At 26.4% G+C, this 13,476-nt stretch overlaps 1 protein-coding gene across 3 annotated transcripts in view; it reads left to right on the plus strand.

Moving 5' to 3' along the window:
- Positions 1 to 13,476, plus strand: part of LOC107163721 (serine/threonine-protein phosphatase 2B catalytic subunit 3-like) — a 61,695-nt gene that overhangs the window by 1,829 nt on the left and 46,390 nt on the right. The window lies entirely within an intron of this gene.

The raw sequence follows: 13,476 nt of genomic DNA on the forward strand, positions 1-13,476 counted from the left end.
CCGGCTTCTATATTACTGCCGGTTGATCGATTTTAACCCTTTAGTAATATTATCGGTGCTGCGGAGGAGCGACCGCGACGGTGAACTCGATAAATCCATTTTTTTTTTTTATAATCATTTTTCATCGATTTTGACGATGTCAGCCCAGATGTTTCCAAATATCTCCGTCAAATCACCAATAATATTATTCAATCATATAATATACAATATTAATGATACACGCCATTTACTCGGTACCCGTTATTTATAAAGGATAATAATAATACATAGTAAATTGTTATATTTTTATACGAACAACAATAACATGTGCATCAATCTGAATTTTTAACACACTTGAAAATAACCGAATGTAACACATATTTATATAATATACGATAATATTATGTATGCTATTTAAACGCGGTAATTTGTTTACCCACGCATTTTTTATGTGGACAACGATTTTATTATTAATTCCAATCGATCCTTTCACAATGTTCTATAGATCCTGCGCGTGATGATAGTATAGCGTACATTCCACGAATTTAAAACATTTTAATGACCTTATTATTTTATAGAATTATTATTGATAAGCACCTATAATAATTACTGTTAATTTTGTACGGATATAAAACACAATATTTTATTACTGTATTTTTTTGTTATTTTCAAAGCTAAATCAACATAATATACATAATTACAAAATTTAAACAATATTTTAATATTAAAATATTTATAATATATTGACATGCTGTACAGTGTACAGTGTACATGTAATAACCTGACTACTAAGCAACTAATGGTATAGTTTTATAACTTAATCAGTGTTTATCGATTATTATAAAAAATAATACTTTTAATATTATTGTGATAAAGTCAAAACAATCTTTTATTAATTCTGAATCGTTAATTCGATATCGCATTATTCTAACCCAACTTTACCGTCGTATACAGAGACCCGTTCGGTTGTTCTCAAAAAAATATGGGTATTTTAATATGAATCTATACATAATAATATCGTTTTCGAATGTAAAATATTATTCTATGTATATAGGTACATACACATACATAGACAGAGATAGGGGGTTCTGGGGGGGGGGGGCTAAGCCCCTCAAAAATATTGAAAGTCCCTTAAAATTATTGAACATTTTTCAATGTTCCCACTTCTTATTTTATAAGGAAAGATTTAAGCCAACTTACTCTAAAATATAATCAAATCTCTGCCTATGTACCTATGTACGCATGTTAAAGTATTGATTTTGAAATTAATTAGGTCAGAAAAGAGTCTGAAGTAAAAATGTAAATTTCGTCACACAGCGCTGACATTGCGGAATTATAAATTTGTAGTTGAACGTGTTGGCTGTTTGTTAGGGACAGTCTCGCGCGCGCGTGTGTGCTTGTGTGTGTATACAGAGATATTTCAATGGCCGTAAAAGAGAAACACGAAGAACAAGTGTACGTTTAGAAAGAAGGTCGTGTAAATGGGAAACAAGCGCGGGTGGGAAACATACACACTCACGCGCCACTAACGTAGAGCGTAGTTTCAATAGATAATAACCAATAGGTATTATCCTGCCAGTATATAATAATATAATATACCTCCTTACTCCTTACTCCTAAAATAAACTATAGACGACGGCGAAAATTAAAATTAGTATTATATTGTACGCGCACTTGTTTGATTTTTACACGTCTATATGATATTTCGGTTCCTTGAGAGGAGCTGAAGCATAATATGTACTTATATAAGGTCTATATCGTATATTGACTATAATAATATAGTAAATGTATTATATGTATTTTGTGCATATACCTATCAATAGAAAAAAATATATAACACAAATAATAATTTATGACGTAATATTTAAAAGAATAATGTAAAAATTTAAAAAGCCTGAAACCATCCCTACTCGATTTTTTTTATTCTGAACAGCATACAAGTTCAACTTGTGTCAAGAGTAACGACAGTTCGACCAAAAAAAAATTTTTCAAAACCAAGTAGGTATATTCCCTATCAACTCTTTCTGTTCTTCTATTATTCCGCAGGAATATCGCAAATGTTCCTCAATGTTATTATTGCTCTACAAAGTAATAAAAAACATTATCGACATCGATTATTTTTTTTTGATTTTCTCTTAACAGTTATAACTTAAAATTAATGCGTATTTAAATTTTTGATGAAAACTTCCATGGAATTTGAATAATTAAGAAGAGAAATAATCAGTTTCTAAAAGTCGACGCATTAAACCCACCCCCTTTCATTCTGATACAATCTCAATATATTCATAATATGCAGTCTTTGACTGATGAACTTCGTCAATTCTGATTTATATCATTATAAATCAATATCAGGTGTATACTTGTATACAGTTATTTGCACTTAACTTCATTTTTTTTCTATTGCAAAATATTATTGTGATATAACTATAATTAATTTCATAAAAAAAGTTTCATGTTTTTCATATTCGAAAATGTAAAAACATTTGTTAAAAATATTGCTATAGATATTAAAATAATTATTTTGAACTCTTGGCATCGTAAATTAAAGCTTAAATGAAGAGATTTGAGTCAAAATTTGTAGTTTCTATAACTAGGTATAGTTTTAGATTTATTATGTTTAGAATAAGCCATTTTTTTTTTTTTTATTATTCTATAAGAGTACCTACCTAATAGTGTAACATCTGTTGTTTCAGTCACTAAAGAAAAACTACAGGATCTTTGCACATTTTTCGTTTATAGCCAAACTTTTCAAATTAGGTAAACAAAACATATATTAAAATTTACTAACGAAGTGTTAAACAAATGCTCTATGTATAGACCGTTTCAGTGTTTTATATATTTGTAACAATAATACTTGTTTAAATTACCAATAAATTAGTATATTAGTATTATTGTAGTATATTATATACATAACTTTTGACGTAGTTTCTTTATTAATTTATATACTATTAATATATCTATCGATAAAAATCTATCTAAACTTAATATATCAACACTTTATTAGTAATATTTTTGCAATGGGCTATAACCATCTTAAGCTGAATGGTTTAGCAACAACATTTTTAGATAATCGATGATCAGACTAGGTATAGTATGAATGCATGATATGGATAGATAAAATCAATACATTTTACACTGACGTCACATTAACAATTGTATATTGTTTATATTTCGTGACTATTTAAAATTACACTATAAAATAGCTTAATTTAACTCAATGGTATTTTAGTTTTTTATAAAACTGTTGGTTGAATTGGTATTACGGTATATGGGTATATTTGGTATATAGTATATACCTACTACATTGACTCCCTTATAGCTATATATTGTCTGATGTTTTTTCACATACAATAATATTATTAACAAATATTGTATACATTCCCCATATTCTTATATTTTGGTTAAATATTTTTTTTTTTTATACATAAATATATAAATTATTATTTGTTAAAGAAATGGAATATATACTTTTACGTGTAACTGATTTACATAATCCTAATAATTATTTTTCTAGGCATTACTATAAAACATTTTTGCGTACCTATTAAGTATTTTTGTATAGGGATTTTAAATGTTTTCTGATATTATAAAATCTTATAACATGTTTATGCATCTGTCTATTTTCATCTAGTACTCTGTCAGATATTGGCAATATGGTATATAGAATCGATTTCTGTAACAAGATAATGGTTGCACCTAATATTTATTTAAACCGTATTACCTATACAATTTTATTTATCTGTTTTACAAAACAAAACTCTCTTTCGATAGGTACTTGCTAAGAGAGAGTTAAAACAAATATTAATTATTAATAATACTAATAACTCGACTAATAATTAATAAAAATTTATTAAAAAGTATTTTGTCGCTTATTTTTATTTTTTTTAATTATTTTCAAAAACGTTTGACACAAACATAAATAATTTTATATTTAGCTCATACGTTTGATAAATACTAAATATTGTATGTTATTTACACATAAATTATTTTTATTAGCAGTTTTTAGACTTCATATTTTTTTTTTAAATGACATGTTTAGCCTACCGTGATGACGACTTGTTTCATCACACTCACGTTTAAACTTCGTCACGATAATATAACCAATAATGAAAATATATTTATACATTTGAGTGTTCGTTATGCGTACAAAATGTCAGAGACTTTGGTCTTTGGATCAAAGTAAACCATATTTTTAAGTTTCGTTAAACAAATTCAAGGATTAAAACTGAAGCAATTAAGTAAACATTAGTTTACTTTATTGGTTGTACAGGCTTAAAAAGGGGTGCAGAGGTCACTTACTTGACTACAAAAACAATGAAATACCAGTAGAAGTTTTCAACATAGGGAACAACTCAAGTACTAAACAGTACGTGTCATAGACTTGATTTTTTTTAGCCCGTCACAAAATCAATACATCCAGCTGTGTCCTGCCACCGTGTATCTGAGCCATTATATGTTTCTGAAAATAATTCATTTTATTGATTAAATTAATTTGACTAATTATTTTTTGATAGGATTTTAATCATTGCTTGTATATACACACTCACGCAGTTCTTTGAAATTCAATCGTTTTAATCAAAAAGAAAGATCTCATATTTCTTAATTTCATCACAACTAATTTTATCGAATTTATATGGAAAGACAATTTAATAGCACATCGAATAAAAAAAATATAGATATTTTTTTATCTCACAAATAATTACGAAAAAATCGCTTATTATCTATGAATATTATATAAACTCGTTTATTAATTATAATAACATCATATTATATATTACCTATACATTATACACTATATCATTTATCAATTTAAACTCCACTCAACTAGAATAGTAAGGACTTTATATATGGTTTTATTCACATATTTTCAATAGAATACAAAAAATACAATAGTAATATCTAAATATTGCTATCACCAAAACCATAGAGAAATTCGCAATTTTATTTCCAACAATTTTTTTAGGTTCATTCTCGACAATCGAGTTGCATATGATTTGAATACTTCCTAAAATGTTATCCAGAATACCTTATGTACAATCGAGTTTCATTGTAAGTCGTATAATAATAAATGTATATAAGATTATTATCGTTACACTTTCGATCACAATAAAGCTTACCAAGTAAACAACTACCCACCCAATTTAAGAGCTCAAAACGAAAATCTAATAACCAATGCTATATTCATTTCTTTTCTTCTCTGCCGTTCACACTTCATTAACATTATAATAATAATTACGCCATTATAATAATATGTACAATCGCGAATACGGACGAATTCTCCTACTGTTGTATATTGTTATGTACTCGTACATAAATATTATATATTTTATAAAACAGGTATATAGGTACGCGTTTTCGTAATGCAAACAGTGTATTTCCTTGTTAACAGCGCCAGTAAATATATAACTTGCATGTCTCTGTAGGCCAATATAACTGCTGCTAATGCGCGACGCCGACGTTCACTAAGTGTACATAAAGGGAGTGTGGCGAAATAGGTCACTGTTTCAGTATAAAAAAAAAAGAACGATAGTGAAAAAAAGCAAAATATATAATATTAATAAATGAATGCCAAATAACAAACCAATTATCATTGCCCATTTAAAGTACATTAAAATGTATTACATACACACACACCACTCGGTCGCCACTTTGACACCTTGCTGCAATGATATTATAATTCTGTATGAAATAGTATGAAATATTAATATATAGTAATATAATCGGGTGGTCCTAAAGTCCTAGGGTCTACACTGGCATGATAAATTATAACATGTATTAAAATATAATAAGATTATTTATCTTCGATTCGTCGTCGTCGTAATATTCCGCATTCCGCATTGCGGTACACGAATCTAAATCGCGTAATAATAATAATAATAACATATATTGTATGGCTTTTATATGGTTTTGTTTTTATCGTTATTACTATTATTATTAAGTTTTAGCGTTTGCTCGGTACCTATATGTGTAATATACTTATTAAACGCGTATCGCGGGGGTCCACGCTATTATCATTTAACAGTATTATTTTATTACGCAAATTCCCTCTCGCATAAGCGCATCCCGCTATTGCTGTAAGTATTGTGTAAAAGAAATTACAATACCGTATCGATATAATAATAATATCATGTACGATCCTAAAATGTTATCAGTATCTTAAAATTAAATGGTACTTTTGATGCAAATGTTTTCTCATTTTTATACGATTCGACTCTTCGATGATTCCCGCCGCTTCAAATCATAAAATTTGATACATTTATGTTACATATTTTAAAGATGTGCATGATGATTTCAGATTTCTTATTACTATGCAGATATTACTTTCATTTATAACAGGCTTTTTGCTATATTTTAACTTAAAATATTCTAGGTGTTTCTGAAAGATATAAATTATATTTTATTCAGTAGAACCTATATATGTCGTCATTTCAGTGTAATGAGTTCAATTTTTATGACTTATTGGTCTTTAATTTTGTTCAACGTATCCTATATTTGATTGTAAAAATGTAATTCTAACTACTCATATTTTCTGTAATTCCTAACTGTATTAATTAGATATTATATGACCATTTACATATTTGCATTAAATTTTAAAATATGTTAAAATTTTTGAAAAATTATGTTTATTTTGACTCCACTTTATACCAATTAATTTTCTCATTTAACAAGGCTTATTTCAAATAAATGTTTTGATGTTAAAATATATTTTTTTAAAATCAAGTACACCTTTTTAACAATGCCATGTGTGTTATTGTTCTACGCTTTACCTAATATGACCGAGTTTAGGACAGACTAAAACGTGTTTAAAATATATAATCTGTAGCAATTAGTAATAATACATATCTGTAAAAGTATTCAGTAATAATACCATATTATTACTTCCATGACTTATAAAAATATGGAATATATTTAGATTTTTAACTGTAATAACAGACACTAGGTATAACTTTTGACTAAATTAATTATGATGATTATACTATATATTTGTTAAAACGATTGCAAAATAATTATTTTAACAATATAGACTCATACCTATAGTTTAAACTCAATTTTTATCAACTTAAAATACCGTTTGTTTTTATTTAATAATTATTTTTAATTTTAAATTTGTCTTTTAATGTTAATTGTTATTAATTTCAATAGTGCGGTGATGTATTTTATTGAATGTAATTTATACATTTTCAAAAATATATTTTTTCCCTTTACTGAGATTTTAAATTTAAATTATAATAATATATAATTTAAATATTGGAATTTGGCTTATATTTTATAATACAACGAAGTGGTTGGGCCATTTCCAATTTTTTTTCTAAGCGCCAGTAATACAGTTCACGTATCACCATATAACATGCCTACATGTATTTGTAAGTTGTTAGGTATATATCATTTAAATATGGTTCTGGCAATAATATAAATTAAATAAATTAGTCTGCAAATTTTGGTTAACTTGTAAAATCTCGGATAACACCAGGTGTTAAAAAACAATAACACAGTTTGTACCTTGCACTCGATCATATATATTTGACTTATGATCATAACTAATTTTAAAAGTAGAAAATACAAAAAGTAAAAAAAAATTTTTTGAATATAATATATTATATCTATTATGTTTATTAGGCTTACAAAAAATATAATACTATTGTTATTCATTTTAACTATTTCTAATTATTGATAGTTTAGAATATGGTTAGATTTAGGTAACTGTACTTTAGTTTTAACTTTTAACACACATTGAAATAAATATTATACTTATAATACAGTATAGAGTAAAACAAATACAATTTGTTTAAATTATAAATTTGTTCAACGAAATTACAGCCAAGAATTTGGTTCATTTGCAGAAATATCTCTACTCAAACGAATTTTTTTTTTTGAAATTTTTTGTTAGTTGCACACCAAATCTATATTTAACACGGTGACCTCGGTAAAATATTATATATGTACTTCTCAAGATTCATTATGAATAAATTCGAATTTCTCTTGAATTTTAAATGCTTGATATTAAGTAAAAATTTCATATAGCTACTTATTATAAGTATAATACTGAGAAATGAGTTTTCAATTGTCATGTTCATAAATATCATAGAACGTATACATTTATAACGATAAAATATATATATATATATTATTATAAATCGTACACAGATTGATTCTTTGAATATAAAATACTCATCATTTCAAAAACTTTTATTGCCTATAACTTAATATCCATATATAATTATTAAGTATACATTATTGATTTTATGTTTCTTAAACAGATTTTTTATACATGTTTTTCAATTATTTTCATCCTAGTTTAATTAATGGTTTATTTACTGATTTTAATGATTGTAGTGTACATATATTTATATAAGTAAACTATTTTATACTATTGTTTACGGAACAAACAATGTATATTGTTTATACAATGATTTGTATTTTTTTAATTTAGTTTAAAATTTTAATACTTATATTATAATTTTGGGTAGAATGCTAAAACCAAATTCTTATAATTTTCCAAAAAACATATAAAAAACTAAAAAAGCAAAGGAAAATAACGAATTTGATTTCAATTTACTGAGGTACTGTTAAGTACCTAATTTTCTGTGGATTTATATAAACTAATAATCATCAATAAGTTTTAAAAAATATAGCACTTTATTATGAAATACATTATCGTTTCAAGCTTTCAAAAAATAATATAAACTTTTTTTATTTCCGATGTTCAAGTTATTTACAGAATTTAATATTCACCATTCTCGTTAATTTTAATTTTTTTACCATCAAATATAATTTTTAACATTTCTGTCGGTCAATAAACCATGTAGAAATTATTTTTAACAAGATTTTTAAATTCACTTATTTATCTTTAAAATAAGATATTTTTACATTATTTTAAATTTGTGCAGATCTTTTATGATTTGTATTTCTACGCAGACATTGTGTTATGTATACATTGGCCTCGATGTCTAAACCCCGTATTATACTAAGTCTTACATAAGACGACCTAAGTTTATCTTTTCGATCACGTTTAAAATTCAAAAATTTTTTTTTATTGTTTAGAATAAGGCTCCGACATCGGAGGTCATTAGCCTGAAAAGGTAAAAATTCAAAATTATAGACGATACTATTATAGTTTAATTTTACCGTTTGATTTTTAGATCTCAAATACCTTTATGATTATTTATTATTTATTTATTAATTATTAATTATTTATTTATTTATTACTCATTGTAATTATTATAATATATACGAGTAAGCCCATTATACTATCGCGTACGAGTGTCGAGTGTAAACAATATACATTATGTTTTTGTCACTGATGCGTATGATATCTGATATGGAAGAAAGGATATATTTTTAACAAAGTTGTGTCAATAGTTGTGTTGTAATTTTTTTCGTTGATATCTGAACTCTCGCAACGAAGTTTAAGTGCTTGGTGAGCAACCTTTGTAATTGACCGCGTTTTGTGAGTGCGCATCTGCGGATGTATACACATTAATGTTTGTTACTATTCGTTAATCGTATAATATAATATGAGTACTGCATCAAGGCATTGTTTGATGTGGTTTTCTTATTGTCTCGAGTTGTCGGATGTGACATAGAATGTGTGGCGTCTTATCGATTATATTTCATACGTGCGTGGCATACATTTATTAGCATATTATTATACGTATATAGAGGTACCTCTTATAGTGGAAATGATAGAGTGTGAAGTGTTTTATAATAAAAATGTATTTTAGGTTCGAAAAAGATACGTGAACTTGATTGTTTTCCTTACTCATCGTGTGCCTCGTTAATTACGCTTAATTTTGTATGTACCTATCAACAATCGAGTTCTTTCTATCGCATTCCCGTGGATGAAAAAAAAATCCAATATTCGTATACCACAGTATAATATATACCTGTATAATCTTTATACCTATTTAACTGCAAGCATAATATTATGCATGCGCGTGTATGGCTGGCACCCAGTGCCAACTAAACAAATAACTATTCATTGCTATTTGAACAGGTTAGTGCACTCCTTTTCGGTTATGTTTACACATGAACGATAAAATCGATATGAGCAAACTTCATCAATGCCTTATGGCAAAACGAGGTTTGGGGATCAATCTAAGTGTTGATACAATATATACGGTTTGGGGGCGTTACTCTATGTCTGATATATTCTGTTTGTCTTCAACAGTTGAAATTATTATATTTTATTCATACCGAAAACATGGTGTTATTTCTATAAAACTGCATTTGCTTCATATAATTTATATAAAAAAGTTTTTCTGGTCTCCTATATGCGTATGCGTATTATAATATATTTATACACACACGTGTTTGTTGGCTGCATGATGTATAAAAAGATGGGAAAACAAGGTGATCCAACCCCGGTATATTAATCGTGTAAAAATATAATATTGCCATATTTGAATAAAAACAATATTGTTATATTTTATTATTATTATACTTATCTGCATCATCTGCATTATCTGCCATCATTTTTATTCCGATGTTTTTAATTCATCTTATTTTCTTATATACTTTTCCAACTCGCTGTGCAATGTGACTACTTGGGTGGGTTTAGCTTGACGAAACTTAAACAAATCGTAGTCTCAAAGCCAAAACCGTCGGACCACTGCATCAACGAGGAGGATGAAAAACATCCCGTAAAAAAAAAATACGCGTATAAAACTTTGTCTCGCGCAGCTTCAGCGTATCAATGGACCTAAATACACACACAGATGTTTGTATAATATAGGTCGTCGTCGTATACGCGTGGCACGCCCTGTGAAAATACCGTCCGACCACACGAAATCATGATGATGGAGCAATAGAGCATAATAATAATATGATGTATGGTATACAGTTGAATGTAAATCGAAACGTTTGCCATCTATGATTTTTTTCGTATACCTTGCATGACATCACAATATAGTTCTTCCTTCTCCCGCGTAGTGGGATATTTTAACTACATAGCTACAATAAATAATATGATCCGATCGTCCAAATTTTATTTAAATGTGCAATATGGAACTAAAAAACTTTTTTCAACGAGTAGGTATAAAATCTAATTATCGATTATAATTAGCCATTTTTAAAGACAGTGCATGCCCACTGCCCATATCAGACGCCCGTGCCACTGTTAAACATATATGCTCTATGGTGTTATACCATACCTACTAATAACGAAATGAACGGTTAGGATGTTATGATATTTTTCTCTCTTGTTCCAAAAAACTTTAACTATAATATGCGTGCAGCTTTCTAAAAATCGAATTAACGCGAATTTTAGGCGATAACATAAGTATGTATTGTTGTCATGGCACAATATTAGTGTCGATAATATTCCGATTTATTATTTTTTTTATCGACCAAACTTTTTAATTTACAGTTCATAATGTTGTTTAGGTATAAATTAAGTTAAATATTTATTAGACTATTACTTTGTATTGTTTTTATTGTTCAATTATGATAATTTTCTTAAAAATAACTAACTAGTAACACATGACAATGATTAATATAATAATGCTTTTAGTATAATTACCTATATTTTTTGATTAAGTATTATTACAAGTCACTCAAAAGTGCTGTTTAATATTTTAAACAAAGTTATTAATTAAGTTTATTGATTTAAAAAACACTTAAATACTGCGTTAATATTATATATATATATATATATATAATATTATAAAACTGTTGATCTGTATACCTATCACATCTGACTATTGCTTTACTTTGGTAAGAAGTTTGGTTAATAATTAAGTGTTGGTAATATTTCTTTTTATCTAATATAAGAATATCGTTAACATATAAAATAATTAACATATTTTCCACATACAATATTCAAACAAATATAAATAAAACTTTTAGCTTATGAGCAAAATATATTTAAGTATCTTGCTGATTGGTTAGTAAATTATTATAACTGTTCCCGAAACTATTACGAATGTAAGATAATCAAATCTCAAATTTCAATTTCATATTAAACTGATCTAAAAACATTTTTTGGAACATACGTAACATGTATTGTAGTGTTCACATTCAATAAAAAAAATTTAAGTTCTACTTATCTAACAAAATTAAAAATGTATGAATATAATGAAAAATATGAAAAATATGAAAAATATGTATTTAGTTAATCATATTATATATTTGATGTTTTTTTACGAACAAAAAATACTGTTTTTTTTTTTTTTTTTTGATTAATTACCTTGTGTAGTATCTATAGCAACACGAAAAGCACACATAATATAATATAAGCTTTAAAGTATTTGGGTTAGGTAAAGATATTTTGTATGAAATTTATTAATTCCGTGTTTAATAAGTATTAGAAAAAAATGTACCTATTTGAATAATGCTACTTTCACAGAACTAGCTGGTTACAACTTGAACTTACACATAATAAGTTGCGTGCTAAGAGTTTTTTTTAACTACTGAACTTTCCTTGATCGTGATTTTTAAAATTAATCACGCGATTTAAAACACCAAAATAATTGTCCAGTCGCTTGAGTTAAAAATTTGATTCTAATGAGTTATTATATTTAAATACTTTTCTTTTAAAAATATTTAAAATAATAATATCATATTATAATTATATTGACATTACTAATCACAATTCGAAATTGACCTCTATTGACCTTTTATCAACTTCGTTTATTAACCGATCGCAATACATGACAATGTAATTGCCTTAAATGACTTAAATTGAAGAATATTAGCTCAAAAATAAAAATGTGATACCATTGTGTGATAATTCGTTGCATTTACGTTACATCATTTATTGAATACCAACTCTTCGATACCTACCGGCGTGTTTTCTATTGTCAACACAATTTTTTTAATTTATAAGGAAAAAATACTTCTTTAATGAATTGTCTTTTTTCATGTAAAAATATTTAAATTTGAACAATTTTTTTTTTTGTCTCTGATTTAAAATAAGTGAATTAAAATTTTAATTTTGGGTGCATTATAATAAACCTGTTGACAATATGGCACAAAACAATCACATTGATATTATTACGTTTTTTTCCGTTTCATAGAGATCCATTTTGGATAGATTGCATAGGATTTAATTATATTAGTCGCTAAAATATCTATATAAAAACATTTTGAAAAATATGATGGAAGTAGTTCGAAGGAGAACGGATTCTAAAAATAAAAATTGCATAAGACACATAATAATAATATTTTATTAACGGAATAAAATTCCAATTTACAATAAAATAATAATGAGATAGTAAGTATCACTATAAGTAATAGTGAGATATACTAAAAATTAATACATATTATAATATAGAAAAAACAAAAATATATTTATAATATATACTTGTATTTTGAAAAGAAATGCGTAAGAAAATAATAAGGGGGGAAATTTAATTTTTGTTTTTCTTATCTATCTAGTTAACATAAAACAACTCCAAATGTAATTAAAAACTTCAGACTATATTATTAATCTAATTTGATTTGATGATTTCTTTTAATATCTTAAAGTTTTTAATTTGTTTACAAACAACGGCTGGGTAT

Source organism: Diuraphis noxia, unplaced genomic scaffold, assembly GCF_037042655.1.
Source record: "Diuraphis noxia isolate RWA-SAM2 unplaced genomic scaffold, SU_Dnox_SAM2 contig0004, whole genome shotgun sequence".
NCBI lineage: Eukaryota > Metazoa > Arthropoda > Insecta > Hemiptera > Aphididae > Diuraphis > Diuraphis noxia.